Raw genomic sequence first — 25,481 nt, 5'->3', positions numbered from 1 at the left:
ACAGTCCCATAGTGCATTACACCAGTCAACACTTCTTTTCAAATACCACCCGCATAACAATTAACCTCACTTCAACCTTGAGGTCTCTGATTAGTGATGGCCTATTGTTTAAGTTCCATTAACATAGCCCCTGTGTTGCCCTGTTCTCACTCAAATGGACTAATCAAATCAGTCACCAAGGACTTAAGCTCAGGGTCCAACATCTTTAGTAAGCAGCAATTTTCAATTTAAGTAGAATGGTGGATGTCATCAACACAGTCACAATTAGTATAGCTCTGACATGGAAAACATCCTTAATGATCCCAAATTTGTGAAATATCAAGGGCCCCAGCAACTTGCAATATGAGAATTTCAATGCATAACAGAAAAATTGCAATATCAATAGGGTTTTCAATGCATTACCTTGTACCAGACAAGGCTCTAAAAGGACAAACCTCAGTCCGATTCCATTTAATTTCAAGAAGCAAATGCTGTTTTGAACCAGTAGAAATAAAAACACATAACAGCATTCATAAAATGTTGGGTTTTGCTCCCCACACCACATTTATTATGCAAAAAAGGAAAGAATTGTTTATTTTTCCAAATCCAGTTACAAAGTTGTTATTCTTGACATTCTTCCTCCTTGGATTACACAACTATGTTTTCATTCACAGTAGCTAATACTTGCTCTTTCAATCATTTGGAATTAAAAATGGTCTTGTATTATTTCTTTGAATTATTTTTAACACCATCTTCTATTTCTGTCAAGGTATTGGATGATTGGAGCACTGTATCTAAGAAGATACAGTGGAAAAGTCATGGAAAATACTTCACCAGCAGAATTCAGGGCCAAATATTCAAAGGGCCAATATGCATGCAATGAGAGTTACTACCTCCTTATCAGCACAGATACCCACAGTGCCCAGGCAAGGAATTCTTTTATATTCATGCACATGCAGTTAGTGCATGAGCAGCACATATATTTTCCAACCATTCAGATCTTTCTTTCCTTTGAATAAGCAGCAAGAAGGCAAAGTGGGAAGCCTCTGGCCATTGATCAGGACACGAGGACACCAAGAACTTTCAAAATGGAGCCTTTGTGGACAATACGATTTCGATGTGATTATAACTGGTAATTCCTACCTAATCGAAAGGAACCTTTTTTTTTTCTTTTCCTCTTGCCACCTTGTTTTCTTGCCATATTGTATCCACTTTCTAAGTCTAATACTTTTTCAAACCATGGTGGAATCATACTCTCTCATCTCCTCAGAATATGATGAAGTTGCTAGATAATGTTCACATGTAGCTTTTCTTTTATGATCAGTTAAAACACTGTGCACAGAATAAACATTGCCAGGCACATTAAGTGTTTTATTTTTCTGCTTCAGAGAATGAAATTTGGCAGAAATATTCCCTAATTTAAATCCAGCTTTTGTCTGCCTCATTGCTTTACACACCATGTAGTGAAAGAACTGGCTTCACACTGCTCCCACACCACCAGTCCATCTGACTGACAATAGATCCAATCTGCATTACATGGGAGGCCATGTGAGTGGTCTATTCTGCTCCTCCATCTCCACCGACAGCTGGAACTGGACTTGGAGCAAATACCAGGAGAATTTGCATGATAGTCTGTTTGGAGCACATATGCTATAAATTCACCATTGCTGCGAAATGGCAAGCCATAGGCCCCATCTACACAGAAGTTACATGAATTGAAATTAAAACCAATTTAGTCTAAACCAGAATGAACTTCTGCGTGAACGCTCATAATAGTTTAAAATCATCTCGCTTCACCGCTGGCTTTCCCCAACAGACAATTAACCAAGTGCAAGAGAAGCACAGACACTGCCAAGCAGTCTCCATCTTTAATTGAAGTCACTTTAAACCCCACCTTTAGCCCCGTTGCTGGCAGGGGCTCTGCTTTATTGGCTGGGGCTGCTCAATCATACATGTCATTCAGAACTGGGGGGATTCTCTCGCAAGCCTTCAATTCTTTTTTCCATTACCCACAGTCAATCATTGCCTACAATTTGGAGGACTCCAGAAGTGGCACCACACATTGCCCAGTGCTGGATCAGGTTTGGTCCTTGCAGTCCCTCAGTGAAGGCACTGGGGCAGCAGTTTCTGGAGTGGCAAAAGCTTCACACATTCTCCAGCCATTGTTTTGGTCACATTACCCCTGGGCACTGACCCCCTGCCTGCACTGCCTCCTGTTGCTCTTTTGTTCAAGAGAAAACTTGTCATTTAGAGGCTGATTATTAGTTTTCTTTTCTCTTCCCCGCCCGGAGTCCCCCTTTAACTGGATCATCACCACTTTTAGAAGAGTTGCCCCTTTCTAAAGAAAACAAAACAGAATAAACAACCTCTTTCCCGTCCCTGCCAGAGCTCTCTTCTTTTCACCAACATCCATTTTCTCCCAAACAAAATGAAAGGACAGGGAGAAAAAAGACAGCTTCTTCCCTCCCACCACAATGAAACAACAAAGAGAACAAACAAAATTAAAATTAGGCATTTAAGCTGATTTTCGCCACTTAACTTTTGACATGTTTTTGCAAATTTCGTTCAAGTCCCCTCTGAAGACTCAGACAGTGAAACCCACTGTATCAAGTGGTGTTTCCAAGCCTTTTTTATATAACTTCCGTGAGAGAGCCCACGTGTTGTTTGGAGTGGCAAAGGCACCTTTCTGCTAAGATGAAAATTGGAGGCTATGACACAACAAAGTATTTGTCCCTTTGGGGAGAAATCAAGGTTTAAATGCATAATTTTTCAACTTTATGTACCTCTGAAAATATTTGGGGTCTGATACATCGAAACTCACTTGCAAAAGGATCTCCAGGTGGGTGATTTATTAGACGTTAAAGTCACTGCCCAAAAGTTCTGTTCTATTTTATGCCCACGTACTGTCGGTTCAGCTTCATTGTCTTGCTTTGAGAAGTAATTGTTTTTCTCTTCAGAAATATATTTTTCTTCCAGTAAGTCTGCATCATATTCATCGTCTGGAATGTATTGGGAGCGCTGCACTGGGCTCAGCTTGCAGCTGCTCCCAATCATATCCGATGTGCTCAGAGCCAACCTGCAAAAGCCTCAGCAGACAAGGGTGGGACCACCGGCCCTGCCACCGCTCCTCCTTCTTGTCCTTGCACCCACGCTCCAGGGACTTTGCCGCTCTCTGCTTCATTTCCAGGTGTAATTTAAAATGCTGGGTTTGATCCACAAAGCCATTCACGGTTTGAGAGCTTGTACTTCTTTGAGGATGCTTCTCTGTTTCAACATCATGTTTCACCTGGCAGCCAAGATTGGCTGCAGTTGCATGAGATGAATAGCAATGTTGACTCTGTAAAATACATGAGAGATTGCAGAATAACAGGTCATTCAGTGGATGTACAGCACAGGAGCAATAGAAATATGGGGAGTGTCTTGTTTCACAGAGGAGAAAAGAAAGGATTTCTTTCCACTGGAAAAATTAATATTCTTCATATTTTTGTAAGAATGTCATTGTGGAACCACTCCCCTGAAAATATTCTGCAGTAGAATTACTAAGAACTGTATATGACTTGTGCTCATGTTTGTGTTGTGAGTTACACCAGCAGTAGTATCTTTCCCTTAGAAGCCATTAGTTTTTTTACTAGTCTCACTTAGATCTGAAAAATCCTGAAGAAAAAAAATCACATGTACATGAAACTCCTGAGATGTTACCACCATAGGAAGTCATATAAATAGAATTTTGACTACTGGAAACAGAAAATTAGAATTTAATTTACTAATGGAATTAATTTAATACAACAAAAGAAGGAATACAGAACGTGCTAGTCAGGTGCTGCACATTTCTTCACTAAAACCTGTTCCCTCAGGCCAGAAGAAACCTTCTGCACTGGTCTATGCAGATGCCATGAGATAAGGATATTTCTTCATGGCTTTGCAATCATCCAGCTTCTCTTGGGATTTATCTCTGGTTTCATAGCCTACCTGACTGAGGCAGGGCACAGATGTTGCTGTAGTACACTCAAGGGATTCCTTCTGTATAACCCCAGTGCCTGCTACCTCCAGCCAATATCCCCTTTGCCTTTCCGAGGAACACCCAGGTCTCTCCACATGCCCTTGTTCCCCTCTCCCCCATTCCCACCTTCCCACATGCTCCCCTTGAGGCCTCTCACCTTTTTTTGTCGATGTGGCAGCCAGCCAAGAATCCTGCTTAACTAAGAGAAAACTGTTTTTCTCTGGCTTAACCAAACTAAATGTGTTGAGATTAAATTAACTGGCTGAGTTATAAAACACATAATATCGTTGATAGATGTGATTTTACAGCAGGCCAAGAAATATTCTGTTGTTACCCTATGGATGGAAGGTCTTCATTACTCTGTCTTCTTGACATAGAAGAAAAACTCATGGCTGTAAGGAAAAGATTGAGTAGAGGACTTCAGAGCATTTCAGAAACAGAGGACAAATGGAAAACTAATAGCTTTCTCTAATTCTTTCTTCTTTTTTTTTTTAACAAAACTTTTTTAAAATAAAATGTTATGCTTGTTATGGTGGTAACAAGCTGTCATATCACTTCTCTTGGGGTTGTGTTTGGAACTGACCAAAATGCTCATAGCCCTGTGCAGGATACAGTTCAAGCCCCTGTGTTGTATAATAAGCTGTGCCCATTGGAATAATTTCAGCTGCGTTAAATCAGCTCAGTAAAGATAACGGAACATAAGAAAACACAATTTTTCCTCACTTAAACAAGACTTGAGTGGAAAAGTATAGTGAACCCTTAGCACTACATACAGCAAGTGGATAGGAAACCATCTGCTCCACCACTGCCAGCTTTCCTGAGCCTGGGGACCTGAGAGATGCCCCAGGCTCCTCAGCAGCAGTTGCTAAGGAAACATTTTAGGGAATCTTTTTCATAAATTCATAGTAATCTCCATTTCTCAAATGTCAAGGCTAATGACTCACCCTTTGATTGCAAATGGGATTTACTACCACAGAATTGCTGGCAGCCTTCAAATCTAAATTGTATTTGTCAGCATTTGAAGACTTTTAGTACATTGGTTACCACTGCTCCCCTTGAGTGAGTAGAAAATGTAGATACATGAATATCTGGCAGAATTCCCTCAGAGATATTTCAACCCTTTCCTAAGTTCTGTATAGGAAAAAAGACAGGTATTGGTGTCTGAAGGGCTCCCACAGCAGGGAATCCCCTCAGCAGAGCCTGTGCCTTTGGGAGTTTCTTGCCTGAGGTGCAACCCGCCTTCTCCTGGGAAGCACAGACCCCAACAGAGGGGAGCTGGGACCAGCCTAAAGCTGTCTCTGGGGATGACCAGTAGAGACATGCACCCTGCCATTCCCCCCAGGGGTTACTTCTACTTGAAGGCAGCTGGATACGCCCATGGATTTTCTGCAAGTTGCACATAAATCAGTGTCCTTGGTTTCCACCAATTAATTGCTATGGGAATCTGCAGTTTTACCCCTCATGCATTTGGGATGTCACCTGAAATAAGACCAAGAACCTGACACTACAATATTTAGTGCCTTCACCATTCTTTTTCTGCCAAGTGCCAAGTTTGCAAATGCACCCTGAGACTTCTTTCTTCAAAGTATTTGCAAAGTTATCAACAAACCAACTTCAAGGATATCTATTGCTTTGAAGGCAATACATATTTAGAAAAAGATTCTCTCTCAAGTGATACAGACTTCACTCCAGATGGATCTACTTCTAAGTTAAAAGTTTATAGCCCAGAATACAATTTCAAAAGTGGATATTTTAACTCCTAGTACTTTTAAAAATACATAAAAGAACCTCAAATAAATACAGACCTAACCCCAAATTTTCTGTAAATTAATTTTTGTGAACACTTCATATTTATATAAATGCATATTAAAAATCCATTTGAACATTGGTTCATACTTCATTTAAGGCATTTCCACTTAATATAAAAGTTACAGAAATAATGTACTTTGAATGGATTCATATTATAAATCACTGTGACTCATGGAAATCCCTTCTCCCAGTGACTGGTATGTGGAAGATACTGATGAGACCAGCTTGTTATCAGTAGCATCTCATTGTTAGAGGACACATCCCTTGATATAAAATCAGTATCCACCCATTTAGGAACATGCAGTTAAAACATACAGAAATTTCTGCAGAGGAACGCTTGTATGTTATTTTGAAGTGTTTCCTGGTCACCTTGAACATCATTGTCCAAAGCAGGCAGATGGAGTAAACATTCATCCAACTTTTGCTTTCTCTGTCTAGGGAAAAGGTATCCCTCAAGTGCATTTTGTACCACTCTGCCTAGAGACAGAAATATTGGCTTTCCTGTTGCATCTGGCTACATGATTTTACAGTGTAGATTTGCTCATTTTTCAGCTTGAGTATTTAGCCAAATTGCCAGAATACATGTCCCATCCCAGGCCAGGTGCTGGGAGGAGACTCCACTCTAGAACTCTTTTTGCCTAGAATACAGAAAGAGGAATTGCTGCCTCTGATGCTGACACTGGTGTTTCCAAGGCCATTTTTTTCCTCTGTTGATTGGCTTCTAATTCTATACCCTCTCATAGAATTTTGCTTTTACTGATAAAATTAAGTACTGTGAGTGTAGAGGTGGTCTTGGGCAGTTCCCCCTTTGTTTCCAGATGGATCTATCTAAAATAATAATTTAAAGAATACTGTTAGCTCAGAAAATAAGTTTCCAAAACTTGACTGAAAACATGTGGCCCCGAAACATAGATGAAAAATGAACAAACATCTGAATTATCATACTGTTTACCAAATGCTGAAATCAAAGTTCAGTCTATGCACTCTTTCCTCTTTCTGTAGCCAAAAAGTCTGCTTAGTTATTACACGATATAGCAAAAACCTGATAGCATGTTATTTTAATAACACTGAGTGATCTCATTCAACTAATGATTATCTACATCATTTCTGACCAGAAAAAAAAAAAAACTAAAATGACTAGGAGGATCTGTCTTTTAGTTTTTGTCTCATCAATACCTATAACTTTAACTTCCGCACCTGTGTGTCTTTTTCTGTGTGAAGTAAACTGCCATGATGCTGCATCATGTACCACAGTGGCTCTGAAACACCCTGGCTGATCCTTTACTTGTAAACACCAAGATAGTACCTGCACACTGTTGGGGTTTTAGTTTAGTCCTAGTTTTTTTTTCTGTTAAAGGAATTTTTTCCCATAGCATGTTGCTAGGAGATAAATGGCCATACTTGAGAGGAGATAGCCATACTTAAGAAAAGACAAAAGGGCCCGGCCAGGCTTTTGTTTTCACCTGGCGGGCAGTTCAGTTCGCTCTCAGCGTCTGGAGGGAGAAGCCGCGGAGAGAGGAGCTGCTGGTTCCCGTTTTCGGCGTCTTTCCTTTCTGCTGGGAACAACACCGGGGATCCCAGGGCTGCTTTCCCTGCCCTGCTGGAGGCTGGGGCTGTGGCCGCCCACCCCGCTGCTGCTTCGAGCCTTCGCTACGCTGTAGCCGTGCTTGCCCTGCCTGCCTGGAGCCCCGGGGGGTTCCCCTTTTGGATACATCTCGTCTGCCACCCGGGATTTGTGTTTGTGCCTGCCGCTCCAGCCTACCAGTCCAGCCTGCTGTTTCCGAGACTCCGGGACCAGCTGCCCACCGGTTTGTGAAGCTCCTTTGTTCCACCCTTCCCCGGGATCCCAGGGCGCCAGAGCAGCCGCGTGTTCCCCGAGCTCGCTCCGGAGCGCCCCCTGCAGCCGCGGGGGAACCATCGCACCTGCCCTGCTCACCGGGAGCCACCAGCGATCCCTGTCGGCTGCAAGCGGAACTGCACCCGAGGGGAAATAGCCTGACAGCCGAGAAGGCTGGGACTGGGTTTGTGTTTGCTGTTACTGCCATAGTTGTTGTTGTTTTGTTTGACTAGTTATATATATATATATATATATATATATAGTAAAGAACTGTTATTCCTATTTTCCCACATCTTTGCCTAAAGACCCTTGATTTCAAAATTATAATAACTCAGAGGGAAAGGGGTTACATCTGCCACTCCAAGGGAGGCTTCTGCCTTCCTTAGCAGACACCTGTCTTTCAAACCGAGACAGATCTTGGCGCCCAACGTGGGGCCTGAGGGCATTAAGAGAGAGAGGTGAAAAAGGAATAACAGTTCCTGGATAACTTAATTCGGTGTGTTGGATATAGGAACCTTGGTAGGCAGCACTATGTGGTCTACTTTGCCCTGGTTCGGGTGGCATGTGGCCGTGGCTATATTCTTCCCCTTTGCAGCTCCCTACTTGAATATGGGTCCTCTCACTAAGGCTACCATTGCTGTTATCCAGCTTGTGCTGTGGGTCGAGAAGGTGAGGAATTCATGGGTTTTTAACTTCCTCCGGAATGTGGGCACGTGGATAAATGGCTATCACACACTGAGCGCATGTTTTTGGGGTTATGTTAACAATGGTACCTTCTGTGAGGAAATGACACCAGGGGAAGTTTTCCCCCAACCCCTCAACCAGTTATTTGGACCCACCCCATCAATTTTTGAAGGGTTTAGATTCCTTCTGAATACTAACCACCTGCTGCTGGTAGGCCTACTCTATTTAGCATTCAAGGATAAGTTGAGATTGGCTTGGATAACTACCCAGACACCAGCCCCAGAGACTAGAGATCCTGCCCCAGAGCCTGACCCTGCCCCAGAACCTGACATGGCCCCAGAGAGTAGAGTTCCTACCCCAGAGCCTGATCCTGCCCCGGAACCTGACACGGCCCCAGACACTAGAGATCCTACCCCAGAGCCTGATTCAGCCCCAGAGCCTGACACAGCCCCAGACACTAGAGACCCTGCCCCACAGCCAGATACCGCCCAACAGCCCACCTCAGAAATGGACTACCCGAAATGGGTGGGGGTACTGGCGAAAGGGATGCAGGAGATGCGCCAGGAGATGGGCCAGGTGCACCAGGGGATATGCCAATTGCTAAGGGAATACACCTCCTCAGCTAGTGAAAAAACCTCTCCCTGCCCCAAAAAGGGTGAGTCTGACGGTGCAGCAGTGGAACCCACGGATGTTACAACCGCCCAGGTTTCAGCTGAACCCCAAGGACAAGTACAGCCAGCAGCAGTCGCCCCTGTGCAAAGGAGGAAGTGTAAGACCAAATCAGTACGACCAGTTAATGATGATGGGGAACCAGGGCCCTCACAACCAGCAGGGGAGCCAGAGCCAGAAATCATCATTGAGTCCCTGTCGTACGACAGTCTCCGTGGTATGCGAGACGACATTGTGCGAAGGGGGCGTGAGCCTTATACCACCTGGCTGCTTCGGGTTTGGGACCTCATGGGCACAAGTGTGCAACTGGATAGTGGTGAGGCAAGGTATCTGGGATCGTTGACCCAGGACCCAGGTGTGAACCAGATATTTGTGAGGGAGCCAGGACCCCTTTCTCTCTGGGACCGGCTCTTAATGAGTGTGAGAGAAAGGTTCATTCACAAAGAGAGAATGCAGGAGTACCATCATAGAATGCAGTGGAAGACACTTGAGGAAGGGATCCAACAGCTAAGAGAAGTGGCAGTATTAGAGGTACTCTTTGGGAGGGATGGACAGCACGGTAATGACCCCGATAAGGTCAGGTGCACAGGACAGATGATGTGGAACCTGGCAAGGCTAGGGCCATCGCAATACACCACCTTCATTGCAACCATTGATGCTGACAATAACCGAGAAACAGTGGGCTCTGTTGCCAACAAGCTCAGGAATTATGATAGCATGGTCAATGGTCCACTGAAAACTCATGTCTCTGCTGTGGTCCAGGACCTCAAAGAGGAGATAAAGGAGATAAGGGAGGAGATGAGGAAGGTCAGTGTGGCACCAGTGCGAGTCACAGGCCCCCAGGTCAGAGCCCGTCGTCCCCCTGCTAGAGAGAGAGGGTACACCCCACGAGCTGAGCTCTGGTTTTTCCTGTGTGAGCATGGGGAAGACATGAGAAGGTGGGATGGGAAACCTACCTCTGTCCTGGCAGCGCGGGTGCGTGAACTCAAGGAGGGAGGCACTAACCGAGGGGGTTCCGCTAAGGTGAAAGTAGCCTCAGCCTCCCGTGACCGAGCTGCCAGGTATTACAGACAGGAGGATGATATGTCAGATCCCCTCGAAGGTACCTCTAGTATGTATGCCCAGGGAAAGAATGATAACCAGGGCTAGAGGGGCCCTGCCTCTAGCCAGGAAGAGGCACGGGAGAACCGGGTTTTCTGGACGGTGTGGATCCGATGGCCTGGCACATCAGAGCCACAAAAATATGATGCATTGGTTGATACTGGGGCACAGTGTACTTTAATGCCATCGGGACATGTGGGGGCAGAACCTGTATCCATTGCTGGGGTGACTGGGGGATCACAGCAGTTGACCCTTTTGGAAGCTGAGGTGAGCCTGACTGGGAAGGAGTGGCAAAAGCATCCAATTGTGACCGGTCCAGAGGCCCCATGTATTCTGGGCATAGACTTCCTCCAGAATGGTTATTACAAAGACCCAAAGGGACTCAGGTGGGCGTTTGGGATTGCTGCTGTGGAGGCAGAGGGCATTAGGCAGTTGAACACCCTGTCCGGACTGTCTGAGAATCCTTCTGCAGTTGGGCTCCTGAAAGTGGAAGAGCAACGAGTGCCAATTGCCACCTCGACAGTGCACCGCCGGCAGTATCGGACAAATCGAGATGCTGTGATTCCCATCCACAAGATGATTCGTGAGCTGGAGAGCCAAGGGGTGGTCAGCAAGACCCACTCACCCTTCAACAGCCCCATTTGGCCTGTGCGCAAGTCTGATGGGGAATGGAGATTGACTGTGGACTATCGTGGCTTGAATGAAGTGACTCCACCACTGAGCGCTGCTGTGCCGGACATGTTGGAGCTCCAGTACGAGCTGGAGTCCAAAGCAGCAAAGTGGTACACCACTATTGACATTGCCAATGCATTTTTCTCCATTCCTCTGGCAGCAGAGTGCAGGCCCCAGTTTGCTTTCACCTGGAGGGGTGTGCAGTACACCTGGAACCGACTGCCCCAGGGGTGGAAGCACAGTCCCACCATCTGCCATGGACTGATCCAGGCTGCACTGGAAAAGGGTGAGGCCCCAGAACATCTGCAGTACATTGATGACATCATTGTGTGGGGGAACACCGCAACAGAAGTGTTTGAGAAAGGAGAGAGAATAATCCAAATTCTCCTAAAAGCTGGTTTCGCCATCAAGAAGAGCAAAGTCAAGGGGCCTGCCCGAGAGATCCAGTTCCTGGGAGTGAAGTGGCAAGATGGACGGCGTCAGATTCCCACTGAGGTCATCAATAAGATCACTGCGATGTCTCCACCAACCAACAAGAAGGAAACACAAGCTTTCCTAGGCGCCATAGGTTTCTGGAGGATGCACATTCCTGAGTACAGCCAGATTGTGAGCCCCCTCTACCTGGTTACCCGCAAGAAGAACGATTTCCACTGGGGCCCAGAACAACAGCAAGCCTTTGCCCAGATCAAGCAGGAAATCGCTCACGCCGTAGCCCTTGGCCCAGTCAGGACAGGACCAGAGGTGAAGAACGTGCTCTACTCTGCAGCCGGGAACAATGGTCTGTCCTGGAGCCTCTGGCAGAAGGTGCCTGGTGAGACTCGGGGCCGACCGCTGGGATTCTGGAGCCGAAGCTACAGAGGGTCCGAAGCCAACTACACTCCCACAGAGAAAGAAATCTTGGCAGCTTATGAAGGAGTCCAAGCTGCCTCAGAGGTAATTGGAACTGAGGCACAACTCCTCCTGGCACCTCGACTACCGGTGCTGGGGTGGATGTTCAAAGGAAAGGTTCCCTCCACGCATCACGCCACCGATGCTACTTGGAGCAAATGGATCGCCCTCATCACGCAGCGCGCCCGAATTGGAAACCCAAGTCGCCCTGGGATCTTGGAAATAATTACGAACTGGCCAGAAGGTGAGACTTTTGGGTTATCTTCTGAAGAAGAAGAGGAGCAGGTGACGCGTGCCGAAGAAGCCCCACCGTATAACGAGCTACCAGAGAGTGAAAGACAATATGCCCTCTTCACTGATGGTTCCTGCCGAATTGTAGGCGCTAGCCGGAAATGGAAAGCCGCTGTATGGAGCCCCACACGACAAGTTGCACAGGCTACGGAAGGAGAAGGTGGATCGAGCCAATTTGCTGAACTCAAAGCCGTTCAATTAGCTCTGGACATTGCTGAAAGAGAGAAGTGGCCAAAGCTCTACCTTTACACTGATTCATGGATGGTAGCCAATGCTCTGTGGGGTTGGCTGGAAAGGTGGAATAAGGCAAAATGGCAGCGCAGAGGAAAACCAATCTGGGCTGCTGAGGAGTGGAAAGACATTGCCGCTCGAGTAGAGAAGCTATCTGTGAAGGTCCGTCATGTAGATGCTCACATTCCCAAGAGCCGGGCTAATGAAGAACATCGTAATAACAAGCAGGTAGATCAGGCTGCGAAAATAGAGGTGTCCCAGATAGACCTGGATTGGCAACATAAAGGAGAGTTGTTCCTAGCTCGATGGGCCCATGATGCCTCAGGCCATCAGGGCAGAGATGCCACCTATAAGTGGGCACGAGACCGAGGGGTGGATCTGACCATGGACAGTATCTCCCAGGTCATCCATGACTGTGAGACATGCGCTGCGATCAAGCAGGCCAAGCGGGTGAAGCCCCTGTGGTATGGTGGGCGGTGGTCCAAATACAAGTATGGGGAGGCCTGGCAGGTTGATTACATCACACTGCCTCAAACCCGCCAAGGCAAGCGCCATGTGCTCACAATGGTAGAAGCCACCACAGGATGGCTGGAGACCTACCCTGTGCCTCACGCTACTGCCCGTAACACCATCCTGGGCCTTGAAAAGCAAGTCCTTTGGAGGCATGGTACCCCTGAGAGGATTGAATCTGACAATGGGACTCACTTCAAGAACAGCCTTATAAACACCTGGGCTAGAGAACATGGCATTGAGTGGGTGTACCACATCCCTTACCATGCACCAGCAGCTGGGAAGGTTGAGCGGTGTAATGGACTGCTTAAAACCACCTTGAAGGCACTGGGTGGGGGGACTTTCAAAAACTGGGAGGTGCATTTAGCAAAAGCCACCTGGTTAGTTAACACCCGAGGCTCCACCAGCCGAGCTGGCCCTGCCCAATCCGAACCCCTACAAACAACAGATGGGGATAAGGTTCCAGTGGTGCACATGAGAGGTATGCTTGGAAAAACTGTTTGGGTAAAGTCTGCCTTGAGCAAAGACAAACCCATCCGTGGGGTTGTTTTTGCTCAGGGACCAGGTTGTACCTGGTGGGTGATGCAAAGGGATGGAGAGACCCGATGCATACCTCAAGGGGACCTTGTTTTAGGGTGAACTACCCATGGCTCTGTACTTGTATCAGTATCAGCATGTACATATGTATATAACTTAGGTGATGCTTGTATTTATATGGTTAAAAAGTTAAGTTTCATGTAACATGTTAGTATGGAAAAAAATTCGGGGTGGATAATGTTGGGGTTTTAGTTTAGTCCTAGTTTTTTTTTCTGTTAAAGGAATTTTTTCCCATAGCATGTTGCTAGGAGATAAATGGCCATACTTGAGAGGAGATAGCCATACTTAAGAAAAGACAAAAGGGCCCGGCCAGGCTTTTGTTTTCACCTGGCGGGCAGTTCAGTTCGCTCTCAGCGTCTGGAGGGAGAAGCCGCGGAGAGAGGAGCTGCTGGTTCCCGTTTTCGGCGTCTTTCCTTTCTGCTGGGAACAACACCGGGGATCCCAGGGCTGCTTTCCCTGCCCTGCTGGAGGCTGGGGCTGTGGCCGCCCACCCCGCTGCTGCTTCGAGCCTTCGCTACGCTGTAGCCGTGCTTGCCCTGCCTGCCTGGAGCCCCGGGGGGTTCCCCTTTTGGATACATCTCGTCTGCCACCCGGGATTTGTGTTTGTGCCTGCCGCTCCAGCCTACCAGTCCAGCCTGCTGTTTCCGAGACTCCGGGACCAGCTGCCCACCGGTTTGTGAAGCTCCTTTGTTCCACCCTTCCCCGGGATCCCAGGGCGCCAGAGCAGCCGCGTGTTCCCCGAGCTCGCTCCGGAGCGCCCCCTGCAGCCGCGGGGGAACCATCGCACCTGCCCTGCTCACCGGGAGCCACCAGCGATCCCTGTCGGCTGCAAGCGGAACTGCACCCGAGGGGAAATAGCCTGACAGCCGAGAAGGCTGGGACTGGGTTTGTGTTTGCTGTTACTGCCATAGTTGTTGTTGTTTTGTTTGACTAGTTATATATATATATATATATATATATATAGTAAAGAACTGTTATTCCTATTTTCCCACATCTTTGCCTAAAGACCCTTGATTTCAAAATTATAATAACTCAGAGGGAAAGGGGTTACATCTGCCACTCCAAGGGAGGCTTCTGCCTTCCTTAGCAGACACCTGTCTTTCAAACCGAGACACACACTTAGAAGCAATCACATAGTTGCATGGAGCCACAGTACATGTGATTGTGGTTTAACCTTTTAAAAGAATTGTTTTCTTGGTTCTATTAAAAAACAGAGATAGAGACTCTGGGAGGTTATGACCAATTTTATTCTCATATAGTAAATGCGAAATCCTGAGGACTTTGAAGCATTCTGTAATTCAAACAAAGTTTTATTATTTCCTGAAATGCAACAAACATCAAAACATCATCTAGGTAGATTAACACTTTGTTGTCTTGCTTCTTAGAGTGCTAACAATCTAATCTACCAGTACAATATACATTCCTAATGCTCCCTGTTCAGTTGAAGCAGGGAATTTCCTCTAATTTTGGCAAATGATATGCTGAGAGAAACGTTACTTAACTCACCACACAGCCATAAATCTGCTTTGTAAATCTTGCACTTTTTGGAAGGCTTATTGCTAAAACTTTTGCTTCAGAAGCACATTTAAGGGGTTTAGATTTAATAAGGTTAAAAACCATCTGAGCATTTTGAGACTACAAAGAAATAATATATCTGTAGTGTCCCTTGCGATAGATTAGAGACAGGACTTGGTTGCGGTAATGAATATAAATGGGATTCTTTATTAAAGCCACTGGACAGAAGCAGGACTGTAGCTCTGCTCTCCAGCTCCCAGGCTAACTGCATTCAACCTATGCTTTCTAACAGCACCACACAAGTCTATCCCAAATCCTGGCCTAGATTCAGCAGTTTTGGAAGGGATTGCCAAACTCAGTGAAACCTAGCTGCTTAAATTGTTCAGCAGTGGATACAACTTCCAGAGCATGCCCTGCCAAGGCTTGCACAATCCCTACATTTGCAAGCACGTGAATTAAACAATGAAAAAGCTGGAGATTCTGCAAATGGGAATAGAAATATCCTCCGTGCAAAAATCTTTTTTTTTCCCTGCAAGTTTAGGGATAAAAATAGGACTGGAACTTGAAAGCCTAGATGTTTAATTTCTTTAATGCCATTTTAATTACAAAACTAACTTGAACAATAAATGTAAATATAGAGTGGAGAGAGGCAAACACCTCTCCATATGCCATAGCCAACATTATAGGCTTACTTCCAGGTATTGGGGTTTTTTCATGGAGGCTGGACATGGAAGTTAATGAATGTTTATGGTCTTTGTACTGAATCCAGAGCATGCTCAAGGCATAGACAAAGTAGGTAATGGTTATCATCTGCTCTGCTTTGGGCTGAGGAGAAAGGAACTGGATCATGGACCCTGAAAAGCCCATTCCAGTGGATGCAGCCCTGTGCTCTTCCTCTTCCTGGCAGGCCAAGGGATGCTGAAGACTTGCAGCCCACTGACTGCCAGAGAGACAGCAGAAGTGTCCCCTCCATCCCACAGTCCTGTTGCCCTCATCCTCCCAGCCCAAGGTGCACAGAGCATGTACAGGGGCTGCAGTGACGAGCTGGGACAGCCCCACAATGGAGGGGAGGGAGTGAGGGAGGATGTTGGTTAGGCTGTTAGGTCTCTCCCTCCCCCTCAAACTTCACTGGCTCCTCTGACCTTCCTGTTCCCACTCGGCAGTCCCAAATCTGCCTTCGCTCTGCCTGTTTTCTCTGCTGCCCACCTGCCCCAGCCCAGTGCCACCCTCATGCTCTTGCTTCGGGTGGCAGACACAGCCCACATCCCCCTTCCCTTCAGGGGCTGGGCTGCTGCTGATGTATTAAACCTACAAGTGTGAATCTCCTTTGAAGCAGGCCCATCATGCTATTTCCAGACCACACTCACCCTTAGGGATGTTTTTATTCAAGGAGCAGCAAATACAGTGCCTTTTTCCTAATTTTTTCAGGATTGAGAGTGTTCTCTCTGTATTCAGACAAGCTGTCTGGGTTCCAGTCTGAGGAGTATCTGCCAGAAACTCCAAGGTCCCTGCATGGAAAATAGACTGTTAGAGTCAAACACATTGAGTTCAGCTTCAGAAACTTCTCCAAAAAGAGCTATGGCAGACATTCAGGCTGTGGCACAATTTCTGTCAAAGGGGTTGTGGCCTCCCTTGTGCCCATACAGCCACACACCCTCCTCCAGAGCCTTCCCCAGCAAGGGACGTTTGAGGGGTTTAATATCACAAAATAGGGACATCACTTTCTTACTTAACTGACAGGGAGATGAAGACAATGGGGTTTGGAGTAAGGCATGTGGTGGAGACATTCAAAGGCCTTTGACTTGTACAGTGCTGACTGTTGGTAGTAGGGTTATCCTACAAAAAAAAAAAAAACATCAAATCCTGAGGCTTCCAAATTAGAGAATACATATAAAAATGTTACTCAGGGGCTTCTGATTTGTATATTCCCATCAGCCCCCTCCCTCCCTCTCTCTTCAATACCAGTGCTCTAGTGCTACACTGAGCAGGGGATCGGAATAAGTGGGAGGGTGCAGTGTAGCTGTGGGATCTCAGGATATCAAGAGGTGAAAGGGTGACACTGCCTTCTGATTTGAAGAGCTAACTTGAGGAAAGCCTATGATCACATCAGTGGGCCACATGTACCAAGTGAGTGTTGCACATGTCAGTATATTAAACATATGTGGTTCTTATTTCCTATGTTAAAGGAATACAGTTTGCAAGCAGCAAGGGTGTGTTGTTATTTCAAATGAAGGGTAAAGGTGGATTAAGGGTGTTTCAAGATTTCCATGGTCTGATGACAATGAATACCTGCAAAATCCAACTTTGATTTTAAAGTTTTCCCAACATTTAAAATGTCTGCCTCACAACATTGGTGTGGGACCTGGTTTCATTTTAAAGGCTCATGGAAACAACCAGAGCAGCAGGAACAATAACAGCATCCTTTTAGAAAAATACAGGAAATCTTTTCAGCCAGATGCACTGCAGCACTGGGGCCACCATGAAAGTCTTGCAGTTAAAGAAACCTCACAACATCTTCTAGGCAAAAAGGGGATCATCACGTCTCCTAACACTTCATCTTGCATTAGAAATAATTCTTGCTCAAGGAAGAAAAAAAGAGCCAATAAAATGTTCAAACTTCATTCCTTTATTGACTTTTTGTTGCCTTATGTTATTAATAAGAATTTACAACCTAATTTACAGTGTAAGGTTTTAGTGAGGACTGTTTTTTTGCTTGTATGCAGTTTGAATTTTAAAAAATTTTGGGGCGTCATGAACCTGACAAAATCTTTTAAGAATTAATAGAGTTTTGTCTGGGGCCAGATTTTGTAAAAAGGTCTCTAAACTGGACCTCTATCTTTTTGTGTGAGAGGAAGTAGGATCTCCTGGGCACCTTATGATTGGGGGTTTGGGATATGAAAATGAGGGATTTGCATGTTGCAAACACTGCTCATGGCAGGGTATAGGTAAAGAGCAAAGGGCCAGCCACTTTGAAACAGAATTCCTGATTTGCAGGCCCCATGAGCACACTTTTAAGTGCCAATTTGATAGGTGGGAAGGCTATAGGGAGGCTTGGGGGGATGAATATCACAGAATAGTAACACTATCACTTTCTTACTTAGCTGACGGGGAGATGAAGACAATGATCTTTGAAGCAGTGAATGTGGTGGAAGGCATTCAGGAGCCTTTTTACCTGTACACTGTTGATTATTGGTAGGGTTGTACTGAAAAAAAAAAAAAAAGACCAACAAAAAAAACAACAAAAAAACCAAACAAACAACAACCAAAAAAACCCAACCCCGCAGCCAAAACCTGAGGCTCCTAAATTAGAGAATACACATTAAAATGTTGGCCAGAGGCTTCTGATTTGTATATTCCCATTCCCGCTCCCTCACTCTTTCCTCTCCAATACCAGTGCTGTATTGAGTTGGAAACATATAAATGTTACATGTAAGATGCAGCCTTACTGTTGCATCTTTATTCAACATCAACTTCCAGATGGGAACTATTTTTCATGGTTCATAAAGCCAAATCCAGCTGCTACATTTGGACCTACATAAGGAATCCACATTTTATTGCCTTAGCAGTGCATATAAAACAATTGCTGTTGTTTCTTTAGTACTGGTGCACCTCACATTTCTCAATACATTTTAGATATTTAAATTTTTAAAACTGTATTTTATAGTTCCTCATTTAGCTGTGCACCGTAACAAGATCCTGCTTTTACAACATTTTCTAGATATCTAACATAACTGAAAGAAAAACGACCATGGACAAATGGTATTCAATATAGCAGCCATATATTCAGTTACTTACTAAGAGTGTTCAGACAATTTCCTATGTAAACCACAATGATATTAAATACTTCTGGAATCTCAGCTTTATTAAGAGACAGGAAGTGCAAACTCAGGAGTCTTTCCCCTCCCCCTCGGCTAATCTGACTCTTTGATAGTCATGTGTTAGGAATAACCATCGAGTTGCTCCTAACGAAAAATATTCCCACAGCTAAGAGAGAATTAACCCTTGCGAAACCTCAAAAGAGAGAGTGGAGTCCATGTGTTCACACAGAGAGAGAGAAAAAAATCCCCATTAGGAGGAAGTTTATGCCAGCAGCAGGTCTACACAACACTCACTGCCAGCTCTTCGATGCAGGCATAATTCATTTGCATTTTAGATGGTATTGTCAGAGCAACTACGGCGCATGCATTGCAGAGGAGAATTATCCAGCCTGGCAAAATTAGCCATCTTTGTGCCTCCCTGCCTCCCTCGCCAGCGAGGAGACGCGCTCTGCAGCCGCTCAGTCATGTGTGCTGGGGGTTTTTCTCTGCTCTCTCCCGAGCAGATGTCAGGCTGTTTGCTAGAAAGCAAACAAATCCCCACAAAAAGCGCCGAGGTGGGACAGAGAGAGTTAATGCACTAGTATGACAGAGAAGCAAGTTTGCCGTGAATTGGGAAGCACAAACTATAGTAATCCCCACCCTGCTGAGTGGCTTCCCCAGAGGTCTGATACAGTGCCAAAGCCTCTTACGCATACTGAGACAAAGCTTATTTCAAGCCGAATTCAGCTCCTGAAGCCACCATACTGCTTCCTGACAGCCTCCAATTGCACTGCCTCTGTATTTGTGTTTCCTGCTGTTTATATTTACTTGTTCCCAGAGCCACAACAGCTACAAAAACAAATAGTTGCTATTTGCAGGGCTCTGTATCAACACAGGTAAAGTGCTTCACTTCCCTTTTAGTTTTACAAAGATTGTGCAAATAGGCTTTTAATACCTCAGAGAGATTAATTTGGTAATTATAAACCAGTTTAGGAACACATGCCAAACAATTGGTCATATAATCAGCATCCTTGTTTCAGAGTATTAGCGCGGCTGAGGCAAAAGGTTTTTAAACCATAAGGGCTACACAAACACTCCCTTGATTATGTTGCTATTATTTCCCCATTCCACCGAGACACAAGCTTGAAATATCACTTTTTTGTTTGTCAAGTCCCCGTGGATGCTCTCCGGATCTGTGCTCCTGTCTCTTTGGCCCCTGTACAGCTATTGTGACGGAGTCTGATTTGGGTAATGGAGATCTCGTTTGATATATTTATTTAAAAATCAGCTTAAGAAAGCCTAAGAGCCATCAATTCTCTTAATTAACTGCAGAGAAATGATTAATGCTATAAATATGGAATTGATCAGGAAAAAATTATCGTACACAGGATTTAATACGAGTTGTTCCACCAATATTTAAGACATTAAATATGATAAATCTGGTTCTGGGTAAAGTGTTCATAACTACACAAGTTATTCATGCACCTCAGAAAATTCCCACCACAAGACACCAGGGCTGTTAGGCTTCTAATTGGAGGGGGAAGTGCTTTTCATGTAGAAAAAGTTACTTTTACACTATTAGAAACTCCACAAGGAATAGGTCCATTTCAGCTATACTGCACTTTCTAAACCAGAGCAGAAATTTTTCAAAGCATTTTATTCTGGCCTTATCTAAAAAGAACATTTTCATTTCAAAACAGTTCCATTTAAAATTAATTTTGTCTCATGCACATTGATGTTGTCTTAAACAATGCAGAAGTTTCATTTATCAGGAAATTTTTAAAAATACAAATTATTTTGTTGGAGGCCAGAAGATGAGCCTCCAAGCCTTTCCTTTCAGAAGCACCCACACCGAATGTTTACCCCTGGTGAAAAAGAAGCAGAGAAAAGCAAAGAAAAATATCAGGCAGGGTGGCAATTCAGTCTGTTGCCATCCCACCAGTGCTCCTCTTGAAAACTGAACTGCAGTCCAGAAAGCCTGATCCTTCGGTCTGCTGCCACTACTGCCTTTGCACCTCCTAAAATATGTTTACTTTTTATTTCTTGTCTGTCAATCAAAACCCAACACAGGGGTAAGCAGAGAGAATCTAACCTGAACATGCAGCTTTTTTTGATTCCCACTTGTCACCTAGAACGGCGTCTGAAGGCCTCTCTGGTGTGGCAGCCCTCCCTGACATACTAGCATTGTGTAAAAATAATTTGTATTCCCTGGGATGGCTGGTGTGGTCCACTGGGGCTGAGAGGGAAGAGGAGGGGGGCAGGTGGAGGGACAGGGTGAGCCGGTGTGCCAGGCTTAAGGACTGCTGATAAAAGTTCTTGGAGTTGTCCCCCCCCTTCAGTGTCTTTCTCACCACAAAAAGAATTAAAAGCTGAACCAACAAATCCAGTGACATGGCAATGTCAGTGACTTTTAGAGACATCTAGAAGACAGTACTTTTAGAGCTCAAGCATGCAGCATTAGAGACAACAGCTTTTGGTGGTTTTTTTCTTTTTATAATAGCTAGTCTCACAATTCTTCCTGTCCCCACTGCCCCCAGTCCCTGGAGGATGAGAGTTATGGAAATAACAACTCCTGAGACCATTTCCCAAGAACTCTGTGCCTTGGTACACAAGAAATGCATTGCCAGATCCACCCACATCCAACAAGTGAGACATCCTGGAGCAGTTTTAGGAGGAGATGTTAGAGAGACACAAATGTCACTGTATTCATGTACAGAGCATGGATCCACACATGGAAGGCTAAGCTCCCTCCCCCAGGAAGATGTGTGAACTTTGCCCAAACTTTTCCCCGCATTTTCTTTCCCCTCAGGATTACTCACCACCCAACACAGGGTGGGAAGGTCTGTCAGAGGTCATTCTCCCTCTGGACAGCCATATGGAGTTCTGTGGCTCTCAGAGCTTGTCCAGGACACGCTCACCCACCACTGCAGCCTCATCAGGGACAGAGGGGCCACCAGGAAGGACTCGTCTGCCTCGGGAATGAATACACAAAGGGCTGAGTCTCTGCCTCTGCCCAGTGGTGCTACCCACCTACAGCACAGGTAGAAGGGACCCCAGTGATGACCAGCAGCTTCAGGGACAATGGCTGCCCCTTTAAAAGGCATAAAGAAATAAGAAAATCTGAGAAATTTGTCAATCTCAGATGGATGTCATGATAGATCCCCTGAGAGCTTGGGGGAGGCAAATGTGCTGGCTGGTGGCATGGGACAGAGATGGTTTTGCAGAAGACTCAAAAGAGGGAAGTGACTGAGCACACAATGGAAACCAGCAGCTCACCTGAGCTCCTAGCTGGGGCACTGGATGACAGTAAATGGATGGTGTGGTACAGTGCCACAAGCTCGACATTGCAGAGGGAACAGTCAAACTTAACAAATTAAACACTCAAAATCCATCTAAACTTCACACTTAAATAGTCTGAATACAAGCGCTTAAGAGAGCAAGACTGTCTTCAGAAAACTACAGAACTAAGGCTCCCAGGGCTCCCTGACATCTCAGCAGCTACCACACTCCAAGCAGAAAGCCATCTGTTTGGGACTGCTCTCCATCCGTGCTTCCCTGTGTCTGTGACCCCACCCTGTGGGAGAGGGGGCATTCAGAGAGGACAAGCAAGGGCAGTGGGGTGCCACAGAAACAGTGATACAATGCATTTCAGTGGCCCCTGAAATCGAGGTGCTCAAGATTTCATTCTTGCTTGGATCCTCGGGCTTTTTATAATTTCAGGGATGAGACCAATTTATTTTTTATAGAGATGTGTAATCCGCCATTTCAACACACTAATTGAAATAGGCTGACATGCAGCTATGTGTCCTGTGAGCCTTCCAAAGCACATATCTTGGCACTTTCCACCAGAGGCTGAATGACATGGCTGGATACCCTACCACATCCTCTGTGTTTACAGGCCTCTGTTTCTACATTATTATTTTGATTGCTGGCTTTGCCAACAAACATCCAAGAGGCAGAATCCACTTGGAGAAAATAATAGAAAGCAGAGCTGAAACAGATTTTAAGAGGTCAAAAATCAACTGTACCTATGCTATTTTTGACAGCTGTTTATTTAGCTACTTTGTAAGGTCCTTCAGAAGTGGAAGTGCACACATTTTCCCGATGCCATCTGACCTGTTCTATAATTATGACTTTTATAATGCCTAACCTAAATTTTTCTTCAAGTAAACTAAGTCTATATTTTCTTATCAATTCAGGGGGAAAATGTTAGCTAATTTCTTTCCTTTCTTCAGCAACTTTTTAGGTATTTGAAGATTTTTAAGCTCCCCTCTGTACACTGTAAACAGCTCCCATCTTTCCAATTTCCCTGGTTCTGACCACTTGGCTCAGGAGTCTCTCCTTTGCTTCATGTCCTTTTTGGAATGTAATGCCCAAAGCTTGCCCATGCTGAGGAAGGTAGAAGGACATATGCACCTGTCTTCCGGGTTACATCAATTAAAAAAAATTCTCAGTAGTACATTTTTCTTTTTTACAACATTGTGTCATTGAAGACTTAAATGGTTTAATTCATCATAACTTCTTTATTATTTGTTATTTTCTTTAGAGTCAAATGTTTTACCTTCCATTCTGCAGCCAACTTTTGCCTGTATACAGAGTAAGTACCTTTTATTTGCTCTCCACGATGAGTAACATTTCTTCCAATCATTTCTCCAGTATGATTTCCAGTTCCACCCTCCAACAGCTCACCCAGGCTCACGTTCTTTGTGGCTGTAATGATTACATTTGGTTCTTGCACCCAGGACACTGCTGACACTAATCAGTGAGAACAGACCACAGCACAGGATCCTGCTTGGTGCAGATTTCCATGTGAACAGTGATGATATTTCCATCAGTAACTGATCTCCAAATATATTCTTCCAACCAGGAAAATACCCATCTTTTGGAAGGTTTAATCAAAATTATGTTTCCTTAGCTTTTTTAATGAGTTTATCAAGAGTTATCAAGAGAGGGAGAGGTTAAATGGGGTTTGAAGTATTCGCAATTTTTCCTATAAGACATTTAATAAATCTTGATGAGGCCTGTGTGCATAGTGAAAGTCTCAGAAGCCTTACTGAAAGCCAAGTTCCCCGATCATGTTACTGGACCAGTACAGCTGCTAAGAATACCCTCATGACTCCAACTGACATGAAAGTACAGTCTGTGCATATCCTACAGAGTGTATTGCAGACATGAAGACAAATGCTGTGAGGTAGGGTAGAGATGTCACCTCCTGAAAGATGGGGGGACAGAAAACTGACTCATATTCAGAACTTGCATAGTTCCATCCCAGTTATTCTCTTACTATTACTCTTCAAACTCAAAGTTTAGAGATGTGAACTTGTTAACAACTTTAAATATATTTTTACAGACACTTGATTAGACCTTCACAACACAACTACTAAAAGCATGGATACAGCCATAATCTTTCCTTAACAAGGAGGTAAATCTTTTTTAAAAGGAAACTACCTGCCCATCTATGTGGTTAACCGTAAGAAAATAATTCCATTAGGAAAATTAGAAATTATACTTCTCAGAAAGCCAACTTCTGACAACCAACTGAGCCTATGTTTAAAGAGTAGAGTCACAGAGATATAAACTAAAATGTATATGTTGGGAAATAAATTAGAGTTCAGTAATTAATGTGAATTGTAAAATCTTGTGTTACTCAATGACAGCAATTACCATTAAAAATTTTTATTATTCACATTTGAAATACCAGCAATCTAACAGGCCTCTAAAACATCTATTTTGGTTGCTAGTTTAATTATCTTTCAGCTATATAGTCATTCATTTCAGAAATTAAAAAAAAAAGAGTTTACATACAGGGGAAAATGCAGTGGCATGGTAGAATTTCTTGGGGGAAACTTCAGGCAACCAATTTTACATCATTGCTCAAGCTGCCAGCTTCACAAAATTCAGAAATGGGAGCTCAGTTTCACCTATGGTGAAACTGAGGAGCCAGCCATGTACTTCTGATCCATATCCTGGTTTAATTGCTGTAGGATCACTCAGGACTGCCACTGGGGCTGAAAGCCATGCTAGGAGAATTGCTTAAAGTCACCGACGGAAAATGAAGACAAGAATTCACCTCAGCTGTTTGCTAAGGACATCAACTATATACCTCCTGGTGCTTTTTCTTGGCATTTCAAGAGAAGAAAAGATTCTAGCTCTTCAGAATCAATGACACACTTTTTTCAGTTTTCTAGTCTTTTGTCTTTCCCTTCTGTTTTGATCCAACCTGCCACAATGATGTCATTTACCTTTCTGGTCAGAGGCACCACCACACCTTGTCTCAAATTCTGCCATATTTTCAGAATGACACACTTTTTTCCCAAAACTTATCTGATAGTAAGTGGTATATTATTGGTTATACCTTGTCAGTTTGATATGTGCTAGTGTGTGAAAAAGGGGCTCTGTGAATTCACTGAAAATGAGAGCAAATAGAACTATCTACATAAAAGCTCCATGAAGGAAAATAAATAGCTTGTTTTACCATAATGGTCCTTTAACCCTGCTTTCATCCATTATTTTGATTTTGCTTGAGATCTTCAATATATCTTGCATTCCTACACATCTCTTACGTGGTCGAAAAAGCCTTCTTTGCAAAGAGACGTGCATGCCCAAAATGTTCTTTCCTCCACTGGGGATCCAACAAACATATTAGTTACCTTAAATTAAAAGGAAACACTCAATAATAAGGTATACAGGGATGTGTTTGCAGCAATCCAAAGTGGCAGATGGATTTGAACCCTAATATGCAATTTCTCTATACATGCCAGGTGCTATGGGCCAGCGGAGCACCCAGGCTGCTGAAAGCATGAGGCACAGTGTGTGTGAGCTACACTTGTGTCTGTAGGAACCACTTGCATGGAGGGCTGCACATTACTGGAAACAGGATTCACCAAGCTCCCTCCTTTGC

The 25,481-nt window shown here is 44.6% G+C and overlaps 1 long non-coding RNA gene across 1 annotated transcript in view; it reads right to left on the bottom strand.

Annotated features, from left to right (window-relative positions):
• Positions 1-545: 545 nt before the first annotated feature.
• Positions 546-25,481, bottom strand: part of LOC138114859 (uncharacterized) — a 39,045-nt gene continuing 14,109 nt past the window's right edge. Inside the window, exons 2-5 of the long non-coding RNA XR_011152848.1 lie at positions 16,513-16,619; positions 16,151-16,291; positions 4,137-4,371; positions 546-3,316 (exon numbers count right to left, since the gene is read on the bottom strand). This is a non-coding gene — a long non-coding RNA (uncharacterized lncRNA). The remainder of the gene's footprint in view (positions 3,317-4,136; positions 4,372-16,150; positions 16,292-16,512; positions 16,620-25,481) is intronic.

The sequence above is a fragment of the Aphelocoma coerulescens genome, chromosome 9 (assembly GCF_041296385.1).
Source record: "Aphelocoma coerulescens isolate FSJ_1873_10779 chromosome 9, UR_Acoe_1.0, whole genome shotgun sequence".
In the NCBI taxonomy this organism is placed as follows: Eukaryota; Metazoa; Chordata; class Aves; order Passeriformes; family Corvidae; genus Aphelocoma; species Aphelocoma coerulescens.
Note: the sequence above shows the minus strand (reverse complement) of the source record. Positions and strands in the feature narration are given on the sequence as shown.